Source organism: Diabrotica undecimpunctata, chromosome 9, assembly GCF_040954645.1.
Source record: "Diabrotica undecimpunctata isolate CICGRU chromosome 9, icDiaUnde3, whole genome shotgun sequence".
Lineage (NCBI taxonomy): Eukaryota > Metazoa > Arthropoda > Insecta > Coleoptera > Chrysomelidae > Diabrotica > Diabrotica undecimpunctata.
This window is the reverse complement of record NC_092811.1, coordinates 10,118,427-10,142,284: the sequence shown is the minus strand read 5'-3', so window position 1 is coordinate 10,142,284 and position 23,858 is coordinate 10,118,427. Positions and strand designations below refer to the sequence as shown.

The following is a 23,858-nucleotide window of genomic DNA, read 5'->3' as shown; positions in this document are numbered from 1 at the left end:
TTGTTATAGGAGAGAAATCATTAGTTGTAATGATGTTGAAAATTCATCTATTACCAGTGTTTGGGAAAGTATGTACTATTTCTTTTCATATTTTTATTATTAATATTTTTCTTTTAGTGTACTATAATGTGATCTAATTCAATGCTGTATTCTGACGACTTTGTTAAAATATATTGCTTCCTGTTATTTCGTAAAATTGTTAAATTGGCTATCTCATTTATTATGTTTTAAGTACGGAGAATTTGGCTTCTCTTTTGTATTTTGTGTCACAAATATAGAAACCGATGCAAAGTATCGTATTACCGCAACAATTTAACTTAAATTATCGCCATTCAAAATCGCAATACAATAGAGTGATTTATTGGTATACCCTCTTCCTACCAACCGCTTCGAAGCGTGGCCATAGGGTGGTTTCTGACCTGACGATCTCAAGACACACACTTTATCTCTAAACAGCGAACGAAACGCACCGAGTTTTTTGGTTCTCGTGCTATCGAGCCTCGGCGTCCCGACGTGGTACCAACGAGATTCAGCTGGCTAAGAATCTTACGACATCAATATTTCAAAGGGTGAGTCTATGTTCTTTGTACAGACAACAATAATGAGTAAGGCTAGTTAATATCATAATTTATTCACAGTTGTATTTGCTATTTTTCACTAATTTTTTTACAGTCAAAATATTGCATTTTTTCTTCATTATTACCTCGAAATTCATTTAACCAGCGACCTCTTAAGTTTTATACAAAACATTTAGTCCTTCGAGCCGGATATGAACCAGCGACCTATGGATTTTATACAAAACATTTGTTTTCGGAGCGGGGGAATGTTTGGGAAAGTATGTACTATTTCTTTTCATATATTGGATACATATCAAATATGTTTTCGCATCTTTCTTAAAATTCGTATCCTACTGGATACCGGCTCCACAGCCAATTTTATTTCAGTAATCTACCAAATCACGCATTTTAGTAATCCGATCTTATAGACATACTCATAGGTGTTGTATTGGTTCTTCGTTTCGTAAATTTTGGTCAAAATTCTTGGCGAACCAAATCATCCTGTGGCCTTAGAAATCATTTTCAATTATGTTCTATAAGGGCGAGTCTCTGCGACTCATTCTATATTTTATTTCACATCTTTTATTACTTCTATGTATACAAACATAGATCTTTTCTACAAAGGTTTTGGGAAGTCGAAAAGAGTAGGCACCTGTTAGTTTTGTCCCAACACGACCAAGCTCGTGAAGGATATTTTTAAGTTGTTGATTTTCTGAAAGTTAACAAGCCAATTTTCTGTTATTCCACCGTTTTTACAACCCAATCCTCTTTGTTTATCTTTTCTCGTGTTTATATTCGCTACTTATTCGTTATTCTTATGCATATCTTCGTTTTGTATGCTAGAGAATCGCTTCAGGAAACTCCCGAATCTCAAAGAGACATATGTTGCATTCATGGAGATTTTAAATCGACTATTTCTTATAACTCTTACACAGTTCTCAAAAAACAAATTTTTATTTCGCACCTTTTATCCAAAATTCGTACTAACTATTAATTTTTGATATCTTCGTTGTTGTTTTATTTACGATATGAAGCTAACGTATCGACAAATTAAAGTAAATAAGGAATTTTGGAACTATAAAAGAGGTTCTCTGGAGATCGGACTTTTTAAACCTCTCTAAGAGTTTTTACTACGTATCGTTACTTACGGTACTTCTTCGTTTTATTTCGCTTAAAAACTCTACAAGAGTAACGCTTAGTTTTTAAAGCTCAATGGTTTTCCGCTAGGCAATGGGCCAGCAACCATCTCGAAGGACTTACGTCAGAATCACGCTACAAGTGATTCTCTTTGATACTACTCACCTTCTGCAGTGAGCACTTGCTTAGCTTTTAAAGCTTGATGGTTTTTCGCTAGACAAATCGACAACGTCAGCAACCATCTTTAATTATTTTCAGGCTTTGGCTTAGACATTTTAACATGTTGATCATTGACAAAGAGGAACCTTTCATTTTTAGGGTACTGGGCCTAAAATGGAATCCTACGACTGACCTCTTTTCTCATTCTTCTCGTCCCTTTGACAAACCTTGTACAAAGCAGGCTATTCGTTCGTAAATCAGTCGTATTTTTGTTGCTATTCTCTTGTTTTTATTCCTTTTTCATGTCTTTTTGCTAGTCAAACGTCTTCTACAACCGTTGTGGTAATTCAATGTATGCTGGGATGATGAAACATCTGAACAGATACATGTGACCTCTGTACTTGTATGTGTTACATTTCTGGTGTTATGCCTATACAAGAACATCTATGGCAGGATCGGAGCTTTTGGCAGCTATACTGCTGACTGAACTAGTCACCTTTGTCAACGAGTCTCGTCCAATTTTCATGCTCGCTCTGTCTCGACAAGATTGGAACTCTTGGCAGCCATATTGCTGGCTGATCTAGTCACTTTTGTCAAAGGGTTCTCCACCCGATCTTCCGATATTTGATCTGACTCGACGATTGCGCTCCCTTGAGCTAATTTTTCTACCCATAAATTGTCAATCGCATTAAACACATACAAGAACTGATACCACACTCTACTCGGCATTATATGCCTTCTAATCAACACCTCTCTGATTGTGTTAGTCGTGTTTTATCACCGGCACAATTATTACAATTTGCACCAAACGGGCATTTTCCTACCGTGGATCTCGTCGAAACATCATTACTTCCTGGCTGTCATTGAAGACTTGAAATGTGACACCACGCCGAGATTTCGACGCTGTTCTTCTTCTTGCCTTTTCGCATCCCACGGAATTCTTATAGGAAAAAGGGCCATCGGTATTGTGTATGACACAGTCTTTCTAGTTTAGTCGGTCGAAAAATTCTACTGATTCGACGCTATTCTTTTTTAATTGATGACATTGTACGCGTTGATAATCTGAGCACAGTTTTAGATGGCATCCAGCAGTGTTCGGTGGTCAAAATATGACCGCCGCTTATTTGTCAACTCATATTTTATTTTTACTTAGTTCTTTATTAGTATATCGATCTTTTCATGTCTATGCTTTATACTTATACTTTCAGCTGTTCTTAGAAACATTCGTTTTTGGAGCGGGAGAATATGTTTTGTACAAAACTTAGAGGTCGCTGGTTAAATGATATTAGATAAATAATAAGAAAAAACACTGGAACGAACATGTAAACCGAATGGGACCAGATAGATTAGCGAACATCTGTAAAAACAACAAGCCGTATAGCAGAAGACCCGTTGGAAGGCCGCCAAAAAGGTGGAAAGATAATGTAGAGTCAACAACGACTGAAACAGAATAAGAGGCAGACAAACAGGAGTAATCCTAGTCGCGCGAAGAAGAAGAAGATAAATAATATCATTTAACCAGCGACCTCTACGTTTTATACAAAACAACCAGCGAGCAATGTTATTGAGCTCCAACACAACCTAACACCGTTGGCTTTAACTACATAAATAACAATTTTGAAGCTTATGCTGTTTATATTAACTACAAAGTCGTTATTCACATGACCTTATCAACGTTCAGAAAACAGCAATTATACAAAATACTAGCGCTGTTTATTATAACAATTTCTCTGAGTAAATACTAATCTCACGAAGTTTTTTCCGCAAAAATTCATGAATTCAGCCTGCCATGTCATTAGGTTGGTACTTTAATTTATGTCGCTTTGCCATGTCGCACAAACATTTTTTATTGTGGCTACTTAATCATGTTAATGCATATGGGAATATTATCTAATTAGTTTTATAAAAGTCGCAAATAAAAGGCGGGGAGGCACGACACCTATTTTTTATTCTTCTTTTCCACCCGTAACGTATATGGCTCTTATCGTGATATTTTTGATAAGAAGGTGCTTTATTATAATGCTAAATGTGACTGGCGGCTATTTGTATTGAGGGAAACTTATGAAAACGTTAACCTTCGGTGTGGTTAACGGAATAAAAAATTCAGGAGACCGATAACCCTTGACTTATTCAGTAGTGTAAGGAATTTATGGTAAAAAAATAAATAAAAAATACAAAACCGTAATGAACGATTCAAACCGCATGAGATTTTTATCCATCGTAAGTTTAGAATTTCTGGAATATTACACTCGATTTGGAAATGTATAATAGTAGAGTTTTATGGTAAAAGATTACAGCAGTTTTTATTTATGACTATGAGTAAAGCTTTGCCCAACAATGTAAATATCAAAGAAAAATCTAAATATTTAAAAATAAATTAGCGGAATCCGTTAATTCGTCATGAGAAATTGGGTTATCAAAATGAGCATGATTTGATGATTTGAGATCTTAATGCAATCAAGGTGTTGATGATGTAACTTTTTAGTTGCTGAAGAGGCTAGCCAAATTGCTGATTGTGGAATTTTGTACATATTTCCCAGCAAAAGCACCAAAACATCAATATCCGAAGCTTTAATTAAAATCCTTGATCCAGGTGCAATTTTATGAGCATGAAAAACAATCCGCGTACCCGTTTCTTCGTGGTAACATGTAAAATCAGCTTCTTTAGTTTTTTTAATGTAATTATTATACGCACGCGAGAAATAATAGCACGTACAAAGCAAACAGCCCGAAAATCTACTGGTGGTAAAGCACCACGTAAACACTTAGCAACCAAAGCTGCTCGTAAGAGTGCACCTGTCATTGGAGGAGTTAAAAAACCTCATCGTTACAGGCCAGGTACCGTAGCTCTTCGTGAAATTAGACGTTACTATAAAAGTACTGAATTATTTATCAGAAAACTATCTTTCCAACGTCTTGTCCGTGAAATTGCACGAGATTTTAAAACAGATTTACGTTTTCAAAGTTCGGCAGTTATGGCTTTACAGGAAGCGAGTGAAGCATATTTGGTAGGTTTGTTTGAAGATACCAATTTATGCGCTATTTAATATAAGAGAGTCACTATTATGCTCAAGGACATTCAGCTAGCCAGGAGAATCAGGGGTGAAAGGGCTTAAACACATCAAAGACATTAATTATTACGAGCTTGATACGAATAACACTGATGATCAACAATTAAATGACTGATTAGCATACACTGATTAGCATACATGAGAAGTTCCTATATTTGAAACATAATTAGTTCTGCGATGAGGAACATTAAAAGTGAATTCTGACTCAATGAACGGGAAGTAATACGAAAACAAATTAGCTAAATAGGACATTAGATTATTCCATTCATCATCATCATCAGTGGCGTTACAGCTCTTTAAGAGCCAAAGCCTTCTTCAGAACAATCCTCCATTCGCCCCTGTCTCTGGCAACTCTTCTTCATGCTCTAATTCCGATAGACTTCAAATCATTTTCTAGGTTGTCTTGGTACCTAAGTCTCGGTCTTCCTCTTCTTCGTTGTCCGATCGGTCAAAAACTTTTCTGACTATGGCATCTTCCTCTCGTCTGATTACATGACCTATCCATCTGAGGCGTGCTACCTTAATGAATTTTACAACGTCAGGTTCTCCAAATCTTCTATACAACTCAAAATTGTAACAGCTGCGCCACAAACCTTGTTCTTTTATGCCTCCATATATTCGTCTTAGTATTTTTCGCTCAAAACGTTTGAGCAATTCTTGGTCATTCTGTGTTAGTGTCCAAGTTTCTGAACCATATGTTAGCACTGGTCTTATTAGTGTTTTGTATACAGTCAGTTTAATTTTTCTAGGCATTTTTGAGGCCATCTGTCTTCTTAAGCCATAGTAACACTTATTGGCGAGCACTATTCTTCTTTTGATTTCTTCACTGACGTTGTTATCTTTGGTTAGCAGCGACCCTAAGTATATGAAGGTGTCAACACCTTCCAGTTCTAGGTCATCAATTATTATTCGTGTAGGTGTCGGGTTGCTTGACCTAGTGCAACACATGTATTTGGTCTTTTGAACATTTATATTTAGTCCCATTCTGTGTGCAGATGCTCTTAACGACCGAAATGCTTCAGTCAGAGATTCTGTGGACCTACCTATGATGTCTATGTCATCTAGATTATTCCATTAACAAGTTTAAAAATAAAAATAAAGTTAACTCTTCTGATAAGAAGAGAATTCAGATTCAAGAAATTGATTATACCAGAGTAACAATATGGTCCCCGTAGTTTAGAAGAACAGTGCATCAGAAATCTTCTTTGAACTCTCTCAAACTTTTCGATATATACTTGAGTAAAGAGAAATCAGGTCAGATTTGAATTTTCATGTTGGAAGCGGACAAGAGATAAGTAGGTATAGCGATTTTACAGAAACAAAACTACAAAAATTTCTGGTATGCCTCTTAATGAAATTAAGCTGTTGCATACCCTTGTTGCATCTAAGATCTACATGTAGATTGAAAGGCAAATTTCTCTAAAAAACCACACCTAGATATGTAAAATTATTGGCCCTCTCCATCAAAATATCCTCTAAATTTATGATCATCTGTGTATGTTTCACAGTCGGTCAAGGTTCTGACAGCACCATCAACAAAAACTTCAAAGACTAGTCCAAGTCCTAAATGGACAACTTGAAGTACTCCAGAGCTTGGAAAGTATTCGGGTGGAGTAAAGCCCTTCAGTTTGACATTTTCATAAGAAAATCTTATTGACGTAAGTGGGCTACAAACTACCATTGATTGGGAGTAGTAAATCGCTTATGGTCGTTATTGAGCTGTGTAGCAAGTATTCCTTGTCTAAAGTTGCATAAAGATAAGTGTCTCTAATTCATTCTTATGTACTGTACATTTCGTTAAACAACGTAAATACTTTAACGTCAGTGTTAGTAACTAATCTATTTGAAGTTTTCTTCTTTAGTTTGCATCAACCATAAAGATTTAAATCAACTTTATTTTTTAATTTCACTTTATATTTACCGTTTTATTTATATAATTGAATTAATACATTAAACGACAGTGTTTTGCATCACCGAATGCATGTAAAGGGGTATAAGTACTAATCGACCTAAGCATTGGAATTTAAAAAAAATTGTTATTAAGCTAATTAAGTGTTGTTATAACTATAATTTTTAATGGTACAACCATGTATGCGCTCAGTCACTAGCACTCAAAATTGTCTGTCTGTATCTTGTTGAAGTTTTGATATGGAATGACTCAGGTTTTCTGTTTGTATATTGTAAACATTTTTTTATTTAAAACAAAGTTAACATTATAAAAAAAAGAGTATATCATATATTTTTCATTCTCTATACATTATATATTATATAATCAAGCCATTTTTTACATTTTCTATAATAAAACCACATATTGTACATATTGTGTTTTACTTTACTGCGAAATAGTTTTTTTAGAATTAAATAATACTTTTATCGTTTATAAACGGAGTATATATATATATATATTTAACGGAGTAGAAGTTCCAACAGACTTTTACTCTTCTGCGATCTTCGGTTTTTATCTGTTGTTTCTTTATCATCATCTATTTTCTTCTAACACGGCACGAAAAACCAGCCGATCTCCATTCCCTCAATATTTACGTCTCGTCCTCTTATTGTTCTCTATCTCTCTCTCTCTCTCTCTCTCTCTCTCTCTCTCTCTCTCTCTCTCTCTCTCTCTCACTCACTAAATTTTAGTTAACCAGCTTGACCATCAGTTCACTCAAATTCCCTTTCATTAATATCACTTGCCTCTCTAATTTCTCCCCATTTCTTTATCTCTCGTTTGATCCAATTGTTAAGCCTGGGTTTTATTTCTCTCTCTTTCTTTTTTGATGTGACAACGTCTTAAATTAGGTTGTGGCTCGGAGTCATTTAAGAAAAAGTGTAACGCCCGCTCACGTCTGTTACAGTGAGTCACCGAACGAGAGAGAGGCCCGCCGGACCGGCGAATGCCTTGCGTCTCTCTCCCACTCAAACATGATCGGTCCGCTGCGCGCGGCACTAGAGAATTAGGCGCGTTGAATCGCTAAAGTTGAAAATCGTTGAAAGTATCGTCAGCTGTGTCTGTAGTGAAAATGTGGAGTGCTTACAGTGTCCTATTTTAGGGGGAACCACCAGTATCTGATATAATTTTAGGAAATTACCTAGGGACCTATATTCTTTTATAATATTGCTATGGATTTATCCATTTAATATTGAGCAATGATTGTAAACATTCTTTATAGTTTAAACTTTAATGAAAATTATTAACTGTGTCTAAAGACATATATGATATGAGGTATTTTACCCAAGAGTATTAAGTATAATGAATATACATAAAAACATAATTTTGTTTTCTTAGGATTTAACATTTTGTCAGCACATTATCTCAAATTCACACTTCAATCAATATGTTTTTACTATTAGGTCTGTTGAATGTTTGTTCTTTACACAAAATTTAGTCTATACTTCATATTTATTAAAGGCGGTAAAATATACATTACAATTCAGTTGTTTATAAACCACTTTCAAAGCATAAAGAACCTTTTAAGCTTTGTTTATATTATTTTGTGTATATTAATTGAGTTAATTGGAGTAGCCCACTTTGATACAAAAATACAGTCAATTTATGGATATTTCAAGGTGACAATCTAAAAAAAGCTGATTTCCTCCCATGCATTTTATTAGAAACACTTGAAATTTAAAAAAAATTTAAAAATCGTAAGATGTAAGACCTTAATCGTGAGATCGTGAGATTTGTCTTCAATTCGTGAGTAGATTCGTCATTTACAACAACTACAACAATAAAGGTAAATCATTGTACACTAATATTTCATTATCGTAAACTATGATTGATTGATTAATTGTTAGATTGACACAAAAGTTGAGAAACTGAGTTTATAGCGGCAATTCCTTGTTCCTATTGTGCAATTTAATAATATTCATATCAATAAATATTCTACCGAGAAAAAGACGTCACGTAAAATCTTCGCCCGTAAAACCGACTTTACAGGCAACCGATTTTTTTTCTTTTCTTTGGTCAATCCAGTAGCCAACAGCAAAATTTTAAAAGAAACTTACTAAATAGTTTTAACACCTTTTACTCATGTTATAAAACGATAAAAGTTCTAACAACACGTTTGCAGTCTATGATCTTCAGGCGGTTTTACCATGCCCGTCTGGAGAAGCCTCATCCTTCTATTGTTTCCAAAGTGAACCTTTATAATGTAACTCTCAACATTAGTTTGTATTTTGAGAACAAATTGAAACGTCAATAAACGTACTTTAACCTTTAATTGTGGTTTATTCCCATTTAAATAGTAATTACTATTTATACTGTATCCAGAAATTTAGTGTCTCATTATAAAATTTATTTTAATACCAGCTGTAAGACTGAATAATCCCTTGTAAGTACTCTATTGTTGTATAATTATCACAGCTATCCAAGCTAACAGGACCGGCATATAGCCAAGTCAACTGTAGGTTAGTACATATAATCAGATCAAATATTTATTATCATTCAAGCGTAATGTCAAAAAACTCTTTTTATAAACATACAAATTTCCCATAATTATTTTATTCTTTTATTAATCATTATTTTAAGTCTCAACGAAATCTCAAAATTATGAAGATCTCAATTTAGTTAAATTGACTGGACCGGTGGTGGAAATTAATAAGTTTTGGGAAAACGGGTAATATCCCAAACACATTAGAACTGACGAACCCGTATATACAGTTATAATGAGTAAACGTTTAACTTAATTGACCTATTATTGACCCCTTAATTATCTAGATATTTATTTAAATTAAATATGTAATGTAAATGCCAAATAAAATATAAAATTCGTTAAGCCGGCCCTTTTTACTATTTACCTGAAGAGGCAAATCTCTTTATGGCGTCGACTTTATCAGCGGGATACTTTTAAATTCTGCATAAGTCAGTTCTTATAATTGTGAATGAAGTATACCTGTTATATTCAAGTATTTTCGTTTTATCAAGTGTTAGACATAAAATCTTTATTTTCTTTTATATGTTTAATAATATTTTTTATACTAGTAAGATAATTTCCATATTATTAATAAAATTTCATTCCTCAAGTTAATACTTTCATTAATTTTTAAAAAAGTGATCAACATTTTAAAAGAAAAGTGACATAAGTCAAAATTTTCATCTTCTTTTCTTTGTTAAATCAGATATTGTATTTTTTTTGGTTTTGCTTCTTACACAATTAGAAACATTCACTTACCCTTATTCTTCGTTTTTAATTTGAAAATTTTAGCAATTACCGTTTAAAATTGACAGCTAAATTAAGATCGAAAAAATCTATTGTTGTCTCTCCTGAAAAATGATGTTTTATGACTTGTGACACTGTTCTTTCGGATGACCGATGTGTTCTTGTTTGTGGTCTATTTAAATTACGTTTTATATTCATTTTTGATATATTATGTATTTTTTCTTGACTTGCTACAAACAATATTTGTATTTGTTTAGTAGTTAAGTAAATAAACTATAAACTCTAAACAAAGCTCTGATTTTCTAGTTTTATTTTGTTTTTACTATTTCAAGTGTTTTTATGACAATGCATTTAATAGAAAAACTAAAATAAAACTTTATTCGATGATTTTAAATAAGTTTTTATTACAGGAAAAGTAAATGGTCAATTGCAGAATAAATAACGCATTCCTCAGTTATGTCCACTATTAATTCTAGATTCAGAGAGTCGTCTTCCAGGTAGACGTCACTCAGTCCCATTTCAAAAGTCATTTTGAGACTATCAAAAAGTAGTGAGTCTCCAGTCTTGACGAAGCCGAACACATACCTCAAACGGCATCGATTACTAGAGAGAGATGATGGAATTGGAAGCCAAGGGAGACTTTTATGCCGAGGGAAATTTATGTTTATCTTAAAAACGTGAAACATCGATACCTGTACACCAGCGGTGTAAATAATAGAGTGAATTATAAATTCGGAAAAACTGTTAGTCGCTCCTTGTTTTATGTTATTTTCACTGCGACAGTAAACTTTTGGAACGTGTGTGAAACATAATCAAACGAGAAGTTGAACATCTTTAAATTATGTTTAGAAGAAGCGCGACAACTCTTTGATAAATCATTTGGAGATAAATGTAACAGAAGCTTGTTAAAAATGTATATTTGTTATATCACATATGACGTTGGTAGCCAACGTATTCAGAAGAATGGTTACAGAATATTCACGAATAATGACGCAACGTATCTTGCTAATTACGGAAATAATCCGTCAAAAATAAACACTACATTCATAATTAGACATTGTTAATAAACATTGTGGGCATTATCTGGGAACAACAACACTGCAGTACATTCAACTAACTTACACCTCTAAACGATTAATGGAATTCGCAGAACACCTTTCGTTGTAGTAAAAGGCAGGGTAAACTGCACTGGAGTTCTCCATAATCTTTTTAAGTACTTACTTTTTGTAGAATATTTTTGCCTGTATTATCAGTTAGAGTTAGGATCTTTTTTAGACACAATATATATAAAAAAAATGCCCATTTAAAGTTATTTTGAGTTTGAGTTTGAAGGAAATACTGGCATCATCTGATCATAGCCGCTATATCTACTATCGTTCATTATACAATGGTCCAGTACTATCTGGATTAATACGAAAACACTTTGACCAAAACTCAGCTTTAAAAGATGTGGAGAATGTTTGCTGTCTGTTCCGGTATACAATGGTAAGTTATAAGTTACATTTAAATATATAAAAATGAGATAAGAATGAGAGCCAGAACCTGGCTCATCTTTAACAGTAAGTTTCAATTATTTACATGTTGAGAAATAAATAAACATTAAAAAATTAATTAATTTTCTTTTTTAGTTCAAAAATAAAAACGGCTGGTTTTTGTCTGTTTTAGGTGACATTGCTGCTTTTGCTCCTGCAATAACAGTAAGTGATGCAGATTTTTTTGCAATAAAGCCGACTTTAGTTTTTGTAAACCAAAAAACTGTAGTTATAATACTTTATAATAATGTTAACTTCTGTCTTACGTAAACTACTGTTTATAATCAACATCAGCATTTTTGATTTACAACCCTGTGTGGGTCCTAGCCTCCCCAAGAATTTTTTTCCAGTCGTCCCTATCCATCGCCTTCCTCCGCCAAGCACGTATTTCCATATTTCTCATATCTTGGTCTATGTTATCTAGGAATCTTGTTTTGGGTCTTCCTCTTCTTCTTTGACCAATAGGTCTATCAAGGAGCGTTTTTCTAGCTGGGTCGGTTTGCTTCATCCGCATTACATGGCCTACCCACCTCAGACGTCCTATCTTAATGTGTTGTACGATATCTGGTTCCTGGTATATTCTATAGTTCGAAGTTGTATCGTCTTCTCCAGACACCCTTTTCATTTACCGCTCCATAGATTCGCCTTAGTATTTTTCTTTTGAAACATCCTAACATGTTTTCATTGGTTTTTGTTAAAGTCCAGGTTTCTGAACCATATTAGGACTGGGCGTATTATTGTTTTGTAGAGTTTTGCTTTTATATTTCTTGATATAACTGTAGATTTAAAAAGAAGATTGAGCCCAAAATAGCAACTATTAGCCGTGCAAATTCTGCGGTTTATCTCTGCAGCAGTGTCATTGCTAGTATTGACGAGCGTTCCCAGGTATACAAATTCGTTAACTGCTTTGATGACGTCGTTTTCTATAACAAGTGGCCGTAGTATTTGTGGTTGCGTACCTATTTTCATGTATTTTATTTTATTGGTGTTTATTATTAAACCCATTTTTGTGCTACGTATGCCTCTCGTGCTGCGTTTTCCGTTCTCCCAATAATATTGATATCATCAGCATATGCTAGGATTTGGACAGATTTGTTATATATTGAACCGGTAGTTGTGATTTGTTACGTACGTATTACTTTTTCCAGAGCTAGATTGAATAGTATACAGGAGAGTGGGTGTCCCTGACGTAGTCCGTTATTTGTTTTAAAAGGTTCAGAGAGTTCCCCCTGGATTCGTACTTTGCATTCAACTTTTTCAAGGGTTAGTTTGGTTAGACTTACCAACTGATTTGGTACTCCTAGGTCTATCATTGCTCTAAACAATTCTCTTCTATTTACAGAGTCGTAGGCTGCCTTGTAGTCTATAAATATGTGGTGCGTGTCTACACCGTATTCCAGTGTTTTCTCTAGAATTTGTCTCAGGGTTGAAATCTGATGAATTGTTGATTTACCACCTCTGAAACCAGCCTGGTATTGTCCTATTATTCGCTCTGCATATGGTGCCATACGATAGCATAGTATATTGGAGAATATTTTATACGCTGCTTTTAGGAGCGTAATTTCTCGATGGTTAGAGCATTCAAAGATATCTCCCTTTTTGTGTATGGTGCAAAGTATTCCAATATTCCGATCATTGGGAAGGGACTTCTTTATCCATATTTCTTTTATAAGCTGCTGTAGCGCTATTATGATATCGTGGCCACCTTCTTTATATAATTCCGCTGGGAGATTATCTATTCCGGGTGATTTGTTTCTGGCTAGTTTGTTTACAGCGTCTTTAACTTCCAGGATCGTTGGTGGATCCTCCTCCCTCTCGTCCGCTCCGCTTACCTCACAGCTTCCGGGTTTTCTTCTTCTTCCTCTATATTAAGTAGCTGGTAAAATATTCCGTCTATCGGTTAAGTACGTCTGTTCTTGTTGTTAATAGATCGCCATTTAAACTTCTACATTGATTTGTGTTTGCCTTGAATTCTTTTCTGTTGATGTTAACTTTCTTATAGAATGTTCTGAATTCTTTCTCTCCTTTTTTAAGTGGTTTCGTTTCTTCATTCTGTGTATTTTCTTTTCTTCTCTTCTCTTTGTCTGGTAATTCTCTATACTTGTTCTAGTTAGGCGGGTAAGCATTTTTGCATATACTTCATTTTTTTTTCTGTGTTGCGTCTTTGCATTCATCGTCAAACCAGTGATTTTTTCGGATACAAGTTTCTGTTCCTATTTCAGCTGCTGACTCAATATCTTCCTTTATCCTGTTCCAGTTTATAATCTGGAACAGGATACACTGTTTATAATCCCTTTTTGAAATAAAAATCATCGGTTTTGAACATTAAAATTCAATTTACTCAGAAATGTTGTGAAAAGAAATGACATATCTGGTTTTTTCTCTGTACCCTTCATATATATTTTAAATTGCTCTTGATATTGTTATTAGTTCCCCCGTAAATACTGTGGTAATTTTATCAACAAGACGTATGTTCCCTACTGAACCGAATAGTTAGTAATACGTTAAATAATTTTGAATAAAATTTGATGTCGGAACAATTTCGAATGAGTTTGTCTAAAATATGCTGAATAAAAGAAACGACCATATTCGTTCACGTATAACTTGGATTCGGCAAGAAAAAATTGCTTCACGAAGTATAGAAATTTTAAGTATTCTTAATTGTTGATGTATTTGCAACATTGCATAAATAATTCATCGGGCTTCCGCAGCCACATCGCGAGTACGAGACTTGATTTCGCTATTTCTATATCCGCTGAATACGTTTTCTTCGAAAATTGTCATCCAACCCATTGTCATCCTAGAATATCTCATCACCGCCCCGCTCGTATTGTATGAATTGGAGAATTGCTCGCCAGGGAGCATTAGTTTCGTATAAATTAAGCAAATTAAAGTCTTCAACTCGCACAATCCTTTATTTAAAGACTACCAGTTTCGAAGTATATAATTTGCCATCCATTTGGAACTCAAGGTAGAGATGGGCGGATCGGATCCGATTTGAAATAGTGAGTCGAATCTGTGAGACGAGTTATAGTCCCAGATTTGAAGCTATTTTATACAAATTATATATTTGTGATCATCGATACATATGACTTAACGCTAAACTAGGAAAAAATTAATGATATTGGTGAGTTTGGACTGGATACAAACAACAGAGGAGACTAACGGAATATAATGGGGGTGAGAAATGCCTTTTTCCAATTACCAACTCGTAGACTATATACATGGACGTCACCTGCAGATAATAAAGGGAGGATTACAAGAAACTAAGTCGAACAGGTCAAAAAATTTTAAGAAAAAAGTAGAATATGGACTAAAATAGACAAAAGAGAGGGAAGCGACGTGCCCAAATGGCATCTCAATAGAGTTTCTTAAACTTGCCGATGAGGAAACGGTAGATATTTCGGTAGATCTGTACGATAATATTTATAGCACAGACATCGCACCAAAAGAATAGTTAGTAAAATTATAATAATTATAAATAAATTATATAAGTAATAGTTAGTAGCATTAGCTGTATTGTCTCTAAAAACTTGGAAATAAAGAACAGATTTTTTTATAGCCCTTTTTCTATCCGAATTGTCGAATAAAGGCCTCTCCCATTTCTCGCCATTTATCCCTGTTGTGTGCTAGGCGTTTCCACATTGGTCCTGCGACTCTTTTGATATCGTCGCTCCAGCGCATTTGAAGTCTTCCTCTTGGTCTCTTTGCATCGTACGGTCGCCAGTTTCCGACTTCTTTGTTTCATCTACCATCTTCGAGACGTTTAGCTGCTTGTTTCGCGGCGTCCTTTATTTTTGTTTTGTTCCGGATTGCTTCGTTCGTTTGCCGATCTATTAGTGAGATACCAAGCATTTGTCGTTCCATGGCTCGCTGAGTTTTTCGAATCTTGTCCATGTTCTTTTTTGTGAATGTCCAGGTTTGAGCTCCGTAAGTGAGAACGGGAAGGATACAAGAATCGAACACTTTGGTTCGAAGGTTTTGGGGTATCTTTTTGTCTTTCAGTATGTATGAGAGTTTTCCAAATGCGGCCCATCCCATTCTTACTCGTCTGTTTATTTCGGTAGTTTGGTTTTCTTTGTTTACCTTGATATTCTGACCCAGATATATGTATTCTTCTACATGTTCCACTTTTGTTCCTTGGATGGTTATCGTCGGTTGATCATCTTTATTCGACATTAGCTTAGTTTTACTCAGATTAATTTTCAGTCCTTTTTTTTATGGATTCCATATGAAACTCATCGATCATCGTTTTCAGTTCTTTCCAGCTGTCGGCTATTAGTACTACGTCATCTGCATATCTTAGATGGTTTAAATACTTTCCGTTTATCGATAGTCCCTTCGTTTCCCCATTTAGTGATTTAAAGATGTCTTCAAGTGCGGCAGTAAATAGTTTTGGAGATATGGTGTCTCCCTATCTTACTCCTCGGTTGATTTTTATTGGCCTCGTTTTCATTCCGTTATCCATCGTGACTACCATTTCAGCGTGTTGATATATATTATGTATTAATATCCTATATCTAGAATCTATTCTGCTGTTGACCAGTGCTTCCTCAATAGCCCATAATTCTATGCTGTCAAAAGCTTTCTCGTAGTCTATAAATGCTAAACAGATTGGTAAATTGTATTCGGTAACTTTTTCTATTAGGACCTTTAGTGTGTGAAGATGGTCACATGTACTAAACCATTTTCTAAATCCGGCTTGCTCTACTGGTTGATATACATCGAACTTTGTTGTGATATTTGTTTTATAAAGTTGTGATAGTATTGATATTGGACGATAATTTTTCAGATCTGTATTGTCCCCTTTTTTGTGTATTAATATTGTGTTAGCAGTATTCCATTCCTTTGGTATGTTTCCTTCAAATAGGCATTTATTAAAAAGTATTTTTAGGTACCTGATGACTTCTTCTCCGCCTTCTTTCAATATTTCTGCCAGAATTCCATTACTACCCGGTGCTTTATTTCTTTTCAATTCTTTAATTGCATTTTCTATTTCTACTTCGCTTATTTCGGGCATTACTTCAGAATTTACGTTTGTTATTTGTCTTTTCAGATTTTGCTTTGAAGAGTCGGGGGGATCGTTTTTTTGAGCGGTATAACTCAGTATAGAAGTTTTCAACTATGTTTGATATCTGAGCTTTGCTTGTTTCTAGTTGGCCTCGTTGATTTTTCATAGTTATAATATTTTTCTTTCCTAATTTCGGTTTGGTATATTTCAGACTTCGATTTTTCTCTATCACTCTTTCTACATGTTCTTGTTGATGTTTTTTAATATCGTCTTTTATCTTTTTTTTTTTTCACCAGATCTTATTTATGTAAAATAATCATAATAGCATTGATCTTGTATTTGACAAGTCACAGAATTTTATTGTTCGAAAGGGATGGCGTGGTATGTAGGATGTGTGTGTGTCTGATTGGTGAAAAGGAAAAGGAGAGATTGAAGTGAAGAAAGTCATGTTTTGTTTGGAAAAAGGAAGATGACTGTGATTTGAACGTCGGAAGAACCAAGTTGTTTTTGTTCCATATCCTGCAATGAAAGTTCTTGTCAAATAATAATTGTGAAAGGTGTTTTGTGTCTGTGAAAGGAACCCCAAGCATTGGTAGCAGTGGACAACGAAAGTATATCCTGTAATAAACAAACAGGTGTATAGTATTTTTGGTATTTGGTACTAGTCGATTAAGTGAAAATGCTTTCGACTAGAAAGAAATTGAGTTCCCGTGAGATAGGAGTTTGGTCCAGGAGCTTTTGGAGAGACTGTTGCGGCGATAGTGAGTGCGAGAGACGTTGACAAGCAGAGGAGCTTGGTTAGTTTGCCATATAATCAACAAAGACTTTCAACCACGATCCTAACTAGATCATAATTAATTTGGTTTTTTTTTTAATATTGTATTCAGTGATTTCATGTCACAATAAATATAATCTTTCAATTTAGGTATAAAAAAAAATTAAAAAAGTAATATTTCTTGAAAGAAAATTCTTTGTCTTGATTTAATTTAAAAAAGGAAGCACAGAGAAGAGATCTTTTATTTGAATACAAGTCCAGACAATTATTGATAATTTGTATAGGAATTTTAATGAATTTATAATTTTAATTATAGGGATTATGATATATGATTATGATTAAATGTAGAATTGTCTGACTTTAATATTTTTTTTATTTTTTTTTTTAATAAATTATTTAATAGTTTAATATCACAAAATTGTTTCGTTTAATTTATTTTCCTATTATCCATTCTTTCCTCAACGGAAACTACGTAAATAATACTTTGAAGCCATTTATTATAATTAACGATAAAAGAAGCCCTGAGATCAAATTTTAATTAAAATTAATTTATTTGTTTTTGTAAAATTAAGCATAAAGCATATTAAATTAGTTAAACATATGAAAGGTCCAAATGTGCAAATCATAATAACACATCTGTCAGGAAAGATATATACTCTTAACAGTCACAATCTCACAGGTCACAATATCGGGTATGAAGATAGGTTAAATTGAAAATTGGGTAAAAGGAAAGGACCAATAGTTTTAAAGTACAACAATTGTCATCATACGAACGGTACAATCCCAAAAAAAGTGTAGACAAAATTAGGTGATAGAATTGACTTTTTTGAAATAGTCATTAAAGACCTTTTGCTATTTCTCCAATAAATTTAAGGGATCCAATCTGATCAAAGTACATAGCCAGTTTAGCGAGCGGAGTGATTCAAATCCATCAAATCAAATCTAAAAAATGACCCGAGTTCACCATCTCCGCTTCCAATCCTTTATTTAAAGACCAACAGTTCCAAAGTACATAATTTGCCATCACTCGAAGGCTACAATGTCAGAAAATGTTTAAGATACGAAGTGACGAAAAGCGGAATGAGTTTATTGCATACTGAAAGAAATACTTTGTAGCTTCTACTTTGCGTTGACAGATATTTTACAGCTAACTCTTGTATTCGGCTGTTGAATAATTAATTATGTGCTTACAGAGGAATTATTGATTCTGTCCTTATCGTCAATTAGATAATTAGGATCAGATAAGTTGAGACATGAATTGTTTTGTATTTCAGTCATATTTTTATCGGATGAGCAGTGTTTGCAGTCTTTTACGAGGTGTCTCAAAAATTATGACTTTACTTTTAATTATAATATAATATTATATTACATTACATTACATTATTGATTATGTAATTATTATAAAACAAAAGCACCCGATGCACTTTCACAAAAGATGTCAGAAAAAAAAATTTTAAATTTATAGAATGGTCATTTTCAAAACAGTATTTAACTTGGAATGTAATACTCCAGTTCCAGTCGTCAGAGACGATGCCACTAAACCTGTAAAGATCATACGAACAAGCTGAATTTTGGAACACAGCTTGGATCTTCTTTCTGTTCTTCTGCAAGTCTGTTCCCATACGAGAGATGCGTATGTCAGTATAGGCAGTATGATGCTGTTGATGACCTTTGTCTTTGTTCTGAATAATAATTCGCTTCTCCAATTAGGCTTTTGATAATGGGTTGTACCATCTTTGCCTTCTTTACTGTTGTTGTAACAGGCGATGTGAACGTAAGTTGCTTATCCATGGAGACCCCAAGGTACTTTACTTAATTTGACCATCCGAGGCAGAGCAGAGCATTCGAACTGTCGAGCATCTCTACTTGTTCGGCTGGTACGTAACGTCTCTTCTTAAACAGCACTGCTTGGGTCATCTCCAGATTTACTTCAATTTTCCACTGTATGCACACCTATCTTCTAGGTGGTCTACTGCTATCTGAAGGTTCCTAGTTGTTATGTCTTGGTTACTGTGCTTGGCCACTATTGAAGTGTCGTCTGCATAGAGCTTATTCATGATGCCTGGTGTTCTAGAGGCATGGGCTGTGTATATGTTATACAGCAGTGGAGAGAGTACAGCTCACTGTAGTACTTCTACTTCAAAAATTTTGAGTACTAATGCAAATCCTGAATTTTCGATTTTCGGAGAAAAGTAGCTCCGTCATGGGTTTCCCGTATCGATAGTTCTTTATTTTGTAGATCAATCCTTTGTGCCAAGCCTGCTGCGATGTATTCTGTAAGCTTGACTACCTGGTGTTCCCTTGAATTCTAAATCTGCATTGGGCTTCCGGTAAGACCTGCAGTCTTTCTGTTTCCTCTTCGAGCCTTGAGAACATCACTCTTTCAGCAATTTTACTGACTGCTGGCAGTAAGCTTGCTGGCCTGCAGTCCTGTGGAAAAATGCTATTTTTTCCTGGATTATGGATTGCGATCACATGGGCTTCTTTCCGTCGATTAGGGAATCTTCTGAAACTAATCAGTACATTTATTATGTTGGTCAGATAAACGACTGCTTTCGCTGGAAGATATTTTACAATCCTGTTGGTTATTTGGACATATGGTAAGTGAAAACGTAACCATTTCGAGAGGGGTTAGACAGGGCTGTATTCTTTCGCCACTGCTTTTCAACCTGTACACGGAACAAATATTTCTAGAGGCACTGGAAGAGTACAACGAGGGCATCAAGATTAATGACGTACCAATAAGTAATTTTCGATATGCATATGATACTGTTATACTGGCCGAGAACATCGAAGATTTACAGATGATGCTAAATAGAGTAAATACAACTGGCAACCAATTTGGACTGAAGATCAATAGAAAGAAAACTAAATTTATGGTGATCAGTAAAAAGAACATTCAACATATCGACCTGAATATTGATAAGTGGGACCCAGATGTAGAGATTAAGATCCGAATTGAAATAGCAAGATCCAAATTCATCAAAATAAGAAAGCTTTTAAGCAACCGCCACCTAAGCGTTAACCTCCGATGGCGCGCCACGAAATGCCACGTACTCTTTACGCTACTTTACTGAGTTGAAGGGTGGACCTTAACAGCAGCAACTATAAAGAAGTTAGCGTCTCTAGAAATGTGGCTGTATCGACGCATACTGAGAATACCTTGGACAGACAGAGTGACCAACACAGAGGTATTAAGACGAATGAGTAAAGAAGTGGAATTGTTAACAACTGTTAAAAGGAGGAAAGCGTCATACCTGGGCCATGTGTTTCGTAATGATAAGTACAGCCTGCTACAGCTTATCGTGGAAGGCAAGATTGAAGGTAGAAGAGGTTTGGGCAGAAAGAAGAAATCCTGGCTGAGAAAGTTGAGAGAATGGTTTCAAATACCAGAAGCTGCGAACATAATACATGCGGCACAAAACAGAGAAACCTATCGTTTGATGGTCGCCAACCTTCGGTAGAAGACGGCACATAAAGAAAGTTGGTTATTTCGTCTGGGAATTAATATTGATATGACCCAAGATAGATAATAATGGAGAAATGTAACTAGAGATTTATCAGAATAATGAAATTATTAGTTTTTAGGTGACTCTTTGTTGCTCACTGTCAGAATTTTGAATTATTAGCTGTGCATAAATATCAAAAAGTATTGTTTTTATTCTTGGTGTGGAGTGTCGTGCTTTACTTGTATATCTGTTCGTATTTTTTTATCTTTCTCACTTAGGATGCTGTCAAAATAAATTAAAAAACGTTAATTGACATACCATAACCTTGTTTTAGATCTTGGTCTCTTTCAACGGCTTTTGTAATATTGTTTAATCAATTGTTAATAATTTTGGAGTGCACTCTATAGTTTATTTTTAGCAGACTAGAGCTCTCCCTGATTAAGTAAATAAATGGCTGACATATGTATAAAACTTAATGTTGATTAACTGTCAATTACCAAATGATTGAAGAAATATGAAGTTTCTTCCTTTAATAAATTTAAACAAACATCAAAATCGTGAAGAAATATCAAAGTAGGGATTTTTTCTTAGAACGCGTTTTCTCAACTAAACGTTTACAACGGAAAACAGTTGATCATTTATGTATTTACATGTAAATAATAATATACGATGTTTATTCAAAGAATCGAATCTTAGACGCCTGTTATATATTATATTTATTCGATATATCAATTTGTTTGTACAAACGATATCTTAAACAAAGTTTATGACACTTTAAAAGTTATCCGTACTTTACAAGAAAACAATTGATATTTACTGCGATGTTGTGTAAGTTTAATAAATGAACATTAAACAGTTTGCTTTGGGAGCCGTCAAAAACCGATAATGCATATTTGTGGTGATATGACCATGTCGTATATGCTGGTGTAAAATCTAAACAATTTAATTTACTTATCTCAATATACGCTTATTTATTTGGGCATTTAATGAAATCTTATGCATATTTTTTGCAGTAGTCGTTACCATTTTCGAATATTGATGTTTCTACTGGATAGCACACTATAGCCACATCAAGAGCTCCAGTTGTATATCATTGTATATCAAAGAAATCTCTTTTAACACCAAAAAAACTGGTGAATTCTTCTTCTGCTATAACTTCCACGCTAGGTACTCAAGGATTTATAAATCGCAGTGAAAGCACCATCTAGATCTAGATTTTCTACAACAGCGATTTTTTTGTCGCCGCGACTAAAAATCGCAAGTGGAGAGCTGGCCTTACGTAATAAATAATTCAATAAATGTATAGGAATGTGCACAACTATTTAAAAGAACTATAATACCATTTAAACATTAACGGAGTAATGTTTTAAAACAGCTATAAACGTCCAAAAAAAGGTAAACATCTAGTAGATTGCGTTACTAATTTGGTATCTTTTTTACTCAACGGATTCAATATAATAAAACAAAAATATTCACTTAATTAATTTGATTTTTCCTAATCTATCCATTAATCTTCGCAGGAAGCTAAAATTACCAGCACAACCTACACATATCAATGCCTCGAACGGGATAATCTAAAAAAATGCATACCCGTTAGATAACTATAAAGTTAATTCAATTAATTGCTCTCGGTTTTAAGGTTTTAACCAATTTTCATAATCTTGTTTGCTTGAACGGTCTTAAGCATTAAAAACACAGATGCGGCTGTTGGAAGATGGGTTTCCGGAAGATGCTGCCACTGAGTTTTAGAGATGGCCGGTAATGAAAGAAAGTAGAGATCCGGATATTAGGAACCGTTACATTAAGATAGCAGTTTATTGTGTTGATATTTTTATAAACTAAATCAACTCTAATTGCAAGTCAATTTCATATATTTATATAATTATATAAATATAATAAAGTTTTATATATTATTATAAAACTAATAAAAAAAAACGGGTGTGGCAGTCCAGTGGGACTGCCGGTGGAAGTTACACTTCTATACACGCATTCGCCGTTACAAATTTATTTGGGAGTCAATCTGCACAATCATTACATATGTAATTCTATAGGTAAGACATATCAGAAAGAGAAACAGAATTAATAACAACTTACTAACAATGAAGGATTGAATCAATATTTTGATGAAATGTATATTTTTATTTTCATATATGTATGAAAGGAGTTGAATGCAATTTTTTTTACACATACTCTGCAGTCAAATTCATTGTTTATTTTGTTATTAATATAATAATACAATTGTGTTTTCATCTTGTTCAGCATTTGTGTTTGGGCATAAAATGTTACGAGTATTATTGTAGATATGCTTTTCTCGATTTGATCTGTCTTTTAGCAAAGCAAGTTCCATATACGAGCTAGGCTTTTGCTTATATTTAGTACAAGTTTGTTTTTCGTTGTTAGAGGACACTATAGAGGACATAACACAAATGTATTTCAAAATTGACAGTTCTGGATCATACAGTGATTTATTGAGATTATTATTTTGAAATACAAAAGAATAATATAATTATGAACATTTAATAAATAATACAAAACATATCACATAAATAATAATATTAATAAATATTTTTTTATATGTATAATATTATATGTATATATATATATATATATATATATATATATATATATATATATATGTATATATCTTTATATAATATATATAATATTAAATTATATATACAAAAGGAACATTTTTATATTCGAGAGAGGAAGAGAGAGAAAATATATTTTCTGCCTCTCTCTTACTCATTATCTTACATATGTAATGATTTCACAGATTCACTCCCATACAAATTTCCAACGTGGAGCGCGCGTATAGAAGTATAACTTCAAAAATCTTTCTTCAAAGCGGCTTTTTGAATTTTGACAAATATTTGGCTTTAAAGGAGGTTTTGGTACTCACCAGACTATTTTTTTCCTATGAATCGTGATGCATTTATGTGTTTTATACATTTCTCAAAGGCGTTCGATAATCTAAATCACGAAAAATTAATAAAACTCCACAAAGATGC

The 23,858-nt window shown here is 33.9% G+C and overlaps 1 protein-coding gene and 1 pseudogene across 4 annotated transcripts in view; one reads left to right on the top strand and one right to left on the bottom strand.

The window, feature by feature from the left end:
- The window catches only part of Ddr (discoidin domain-containing receptor 2), a 789,300-nt gene that overhangs the window by 717,582 nt on the left and 47,860 nt on the right, over positions 1 to 23,858 (bottom strand). The gene's annotated exons all lie outside the window — the stretch shown is intronic.
- Positions 4,463 to 4,969, top strand: LOC140450058 (histone H3-like; annotated as a pseudogene).